We start from the raw sequence: 5213 nt of genomic DNA, 5'->3' as shown, positions 1-5213 counted from the left end.
TATGAGTTATATGTGTTTGTATACAGCATATTGTTGGATTTTGTTTCCTAATCCACTGTGCCAGTCTATTTCTCTTAATTCGTGAATTGAGTCCATTTACATTGATGGTTAGAATTGAGATGTATTGACTTAAGATTGCCATGTTATTTACCTGTTGTCATTTACTCCTTTTTCTCCTGTGTTTAATTGCTTGCCCTATTTAGTTGGTTTCTTCTCATCTCATTCATGGAGTTCTGATCGTTTTGGTCTCTCTCTAGAACATCTTTCAGAAGCCTGTGTGGGATTGGCTTTGTCATCATGAAATTCTTTAGCTGTTTTTTGTCATGAAAGTATTTCACTTCTCCATCCATCTTGAAAGAGAGTTTTTCAGGGTATAGTACTCTGGGCTGCAATTTGTTTTCATAGAGGACTTGAAGTACTCTGCTCTATGCTCTTCTTGCCTTCATGGTTTGTGAAGAGAAGTGGGCTGTAATTCTGATGGGTTTTCCTTTGAATGTGATCTGCTGCTTTTCTCTAGTGGCTTTCAGTATATTATTCTTGTGCTGAATTTCTGGGATCTTTACTATTATATGTCTTGGTGTGTTTTTAATTGGATTGAGATTACTTGGTGTTCTTTATGCTTCGGTTACCTGAATGCCAGATTGTTTTCTCATATTGGGGAAGTTTTCTGCTATTACTTCTGTCCATATTTTTTTAATGTCATTTGTATTGACTCCTTCTTTCTCATTGATGCCTATTAGTCTCACATTGTTCATCTTTGCATCATCTTGCAGTTGATGGATTATTTTTTCCGCATCTTAGTTGTTTTTAAGAGATCCTTTCTTACCTTTTCACTAGCTGCACCAGCATCTTCAAGATCTGAAACTCTGTCTTCACTTGCATGTAAACAGTTTTGTAATCTTGTGATTGAGATTTTAAATTCCTCTATATCTCTTTGACTTTGCTTTATGCGATCTATTTCTTTCCTGTATTGCTCATTCAAGAATTCTATCATTTTTCTAATCTCCTCTATTTTTTTTTATCAATGTCTTCTTTAGAAGCAGTTATAAATTCTTTTACTGCAGTGTTTTTTTCAGGTTGTGTTTCCTCCCTATGTTTCTGTAGTTGATTCTTTACTTCAGGTGCTATGAGTTCCGAGAATTCTTATCTTATTTCAGAAAATTCTGCTCTGAGTTCCTCTACAACTTTTTGCTGTTGCTTATTTACTATTGTCGCTATTAATTCATACATTTGAGCTGAGCTAGTAGAAAAGAATTCCACTCTGAGTTCCTTTATGACTTCCTGCTGTTGCTTATTTACTATCGATGCTATTAATTCATACATTTGAGCTGAGCTAGTGTCCTCTGCACTTGTTCTGGGTGGACATTGAGTTTCCTCCATATGTTTCTTCATTTGATTCTTTACTGCATATGTTATTAATTCAGGGATTTCTTTTTTCATTTCCAATCTGAGTTCCTCTATACCTTTCTGCAGCTGTTTCTTTATTTCAGAAGCCATTGATTCATTGCTTTCAGCTGTGTGATTCCCAATTTGTTCTGTTTTAGTGTCCTCTGCACTTGTTATGGGTGGGCTTGGGTTCTGAGATTACATTTTGTTCCTTCTCGTCATTTTGTGTAGCACTATCTTCTGACCTTTGCTGTAGATCTTTGTTGCAGTTATAAACTTAGCACCTACTGAAGTTCAGGTACATATCTACAAAGTTTGAATTTATCCCGCTGTGCCTGGCTTGGGTCTGGCTGCTGTGCTCAGCTCCTTCCTGCTGCTGCCCTTGGGGGTAAACCAGTTGTGCCCCTCTGGCAAGATGTTCTGCTCCTGGACTAGCTGGGTGGTTCTGTCCCCTACACTCTCTGCAGGGACTGAAGCTGAAGGGTTTCACCCCAGGCCTGTATGCCAGGCCTGAGCTCTATCTGGAGGGGACAAGGTAGAGTAGCGGGGAGAGGCAGTTCTCCCACACACTCTCTGGGCCTGGGCTAGGACTGGATCTGGGGGTTCCCTGAATGTGACAAAAATTCCTACTTGGTGGGTGGGGGGGATACTATGGAGTGATGGGGGGCATCCCAAGGGAGTGAAAGTGCGTCTCACCCATTCTGACCTGGGCTGGGACCAGTAGGCTGTGCCAGAGCAGGGTAACCGGAAGCTCTCCCACACACTCACTGAGCCTGGGCTAGGACTGGATATGGGGGTCCCAGGAACGTGGCAGAAATTCCTCCTCGGTGGACAGGGTCGGGGAGGTGCTGCAGAGTGGTGGGGGGCATTTCAGGGGGGGTGGAAGAGGGTCTCACCCATGCTGTGCCTGGGCTGGGACCAGTAGGTCCCACTGGCGCAGGGTAGCCTGAAGCTCTCCCACACACTCACCGGGCCTGGGCTAGGACTGGATCTCTATATGTTTTCTATATGACATTTTTAAATACACAAAGGGATTAACATTGAAATAATTAAATGCAAAAAGATAAATTGCATAATTTTCCTCTTTTTTTGCAGTACTAGGGATTGAACTTGGGACCTTGTGCTTGCTAGGCAGGTGCTAATGTCACTGAACTATTTCCTCAGCCCCCTAACCTACATAATCATAAGCCTAAGGCTGTAGTGACTGTATTAATATTAGAAAAAACAGAGTTCAAGATTAAAAGTATTGCCACTGATAAAGAGGGATATTTCATAATGATAAAAGTCTCAATTCATCAGAAATACAATGCATATATATGCCTATTCTAAAAGCTCCAAAAATACATAAAACAAGTTGAAATATTGAAAAGAACAACACAATTTCTCATCTTAATATTCTGTTATCAGTTGACTGAAAAATTTCACCGGACAAAAGAAAAAGAACCTTAGTAAGAAATTAGAGGATTATGCAACTGATACTTGTGGAACATAGCACCTGACAACCGAAGAACACAATTCTTTTTTTTTTTTTTTTTTTTTTTTTATTTTAGGGAAGTTTTTACAGGGTGTTCAGTGTCTCACTACTAGATCGTACTCTTAGTGATCTGCCTGTTTACAGCCTCCCAAGAGCTGGGATTATAGGCACACGCACCAAGAACACAGTTCTTTCTTTCTTTTCTTCTTCTTCTTTTCTTTGTGCAAGATTTATTAAATGTCTCCACACAGCAACCTCCATTTTCAGATACTGCTGCCAGGAACACCCTGTTATGCGGTAGGGATCGACTGGGGCATGGCAGGCGGCTCTGGTGTCCCACCCTTCTGCTCTGACATGGGAGTGGGGGGCAGGATCTCATCTCACAGCACTCACACGGCCAGGCAGAGGCTTCGTGGGGCAGTCTTCCCACCTGGATCCCAGGGCAGAGTGATCTTTACTCTAATACCTAGCACACCTTGTCTGAGCAGCACAGGCGCAGGGCAGTGTCAACACAGCAGCTGACAGGGTCCCCGCTGTGGATCATCAGGCCACCCACGACTTCACGGACTTAGCCCTCTGTCCTCGGAGTTTCCCAGATACCACGACCTCACGGCCCTCGGCTCCGCTCTCCGCGGTGAACCACAGCACACCTAGCAGCCCTCCGCACTGCAAGCCCTCCTAGAAGTTTGCAGCGATTCCGCCTAAGCGATGGCTCAGGGACCTCTCCTTGCCACCTTCTCAGCATGAAGCTCTACGCTGCCCTCAGGGAGGCCAAAGCTCTTCTGAACAACAGCAGTCACTCTCGGATCCTGAGGCCCTTCTCACCAAGAACATTCCTGGTGGCTAAAAGAATGATTTCTGTCCTGGTGGTGCAACTCGGACTTCAGCGCCAGAGTAGCCATCTTCAGCCAGCTCCCCAGTGAGGAAAGCGTTCAGTTCAGCTTTGAAGATGCCGGCAGCGACAAACTTCCTCTTAGAGATCTGTACGATGTCTTTCCACTGCTCGTCTCCTAGAACACAATTCCTTTCAGTTAACTGTGGTGTTAACCAAGATAGTTCATATACACAGACATAAAGTAAGTCTTAACAAAATGAAGAGAAACCTTAGACTCTAATAAAAAAAAAAACAAGCAAGTAAAATAAACCATACAGATAATGTTCTTTATCAACTGAATTAAATTATAAATTAATAGCAATAAGATACTTAGGAAAGCATGAAGTATTTGGAAATTAAACAATATTTTTCTATATTATAGTTGTATCAAAGAAGAAAAGGAAAATTTAAAAATATTTTATATTGAATAATGAAACATAGTACATCCAAAATTATGGGATATATTGAAAGAAGAGAGAAAATATAGCTGTAAATGGTTTTATTAGAAAAATACTCTAAAAATTAATATCTAAGTCTCCATTAAAAAAACTAGAGAAAGAACAATGTAAGTCAAAAGTAAGAGGAAGGAAGCAATAACAGTGAGAGCAGGAATCAGCAAGACAGAAAACAATTGCTGGAATGAATAAAAGCAAAAGGCAATAGGATTGCTAGTTCTCTAGATCAGAGACCGAGTCTGCAAACGGTAACCCCAAACCCACTTGTTTATCACCAAGTGCCAACGTTGCAACTGAACCTGTATACTAAACTTTTAGTTTAGAAAAAACAACTCAGAGGGCCAGGAAAATGGCTCAGCAGAATAAGCATTTCCCTGGCAAGAGCAAGGGTCTGAGCTCAATCCCTGGTTCCACCCCCCCAAAAAAAAGAAAATTAAAAAAAAAAAAAAAAAGCAACTCAGGTCGGCCAAATAGCTCAGCTCATTAAAGCACTTGCACGCAGGCACAGGGACTGGAGTTCAATCCCCGGGCCTGCTCCCAGGGTATGCTGAGAAGGCAGCTGTGCTGACAGAAAGGGCTCTGTGCCTGCTGCAGCGTGCATGCCATCAATGCACCACCACTGTAGTAGATCAAACAATCCCCCCAAGACTGAGAATACACATTACTTTTATCAGGGAGGATCTATAGATCCTGTGGATATTAAAAGGAGAATAAGAAATATGAACAACCCAACCCCTCCCCCATTTCAACCATGTAGATGAACTGTAACTTTTCTTAAGAATTTTAGTGTTGGCTGGGTAGATAGCTCAGTGGTCTAAGCACCTGCCTGGAAAGCTCAAGGTCCTGAGTTCTATCCCCTGTAATGCATGCTGGAGCTGGGTATGGTGGTACAACCCTGTAATCCCAGCACTGGGGAGGCCGAGACAGGAGGATCACTGCAAGTCCAAACTGAGTAGTGAGACCCTGTAATATGAAAGAGAGAGAGAGAGAGAGAGAGAGAGAGAGAGAGAGAGAGAGAGAGAGA

At 42.3% G+C, this 5213-nt stretch overlaps 1 pseudogene; it reads right to left on the bottom strand.

The window, feature by feature from the left end:
• Positions 1-3082: 3082 nt before the first annotated feature.
• The window catches only part of LOC101562998, a 59435-nt pseudogene continuing 57304 nt past the window's right edge, over positions 3083-5213 (bottom strand).

Source organism: Octodon degus, unplaced genomic scaffold (assembly GCF_000260255.1).
Source record: "Octodon degus isolate 3935 unplaced genomic scaffold, OctDeg1.0 scaffold00305, whole genome shotgun sequence".
Lineage (NCBI taxonomy): Eukaryota > Metazoa > Chordata > Mammalia > Rodentia > Octodontidae > Octodon > Octodon degus.
The sequence above is the reverse complement of the archived record's forward strand: the minus strand, read 5'-3'. Positions and strand labels throughout refer to the sequence as shown.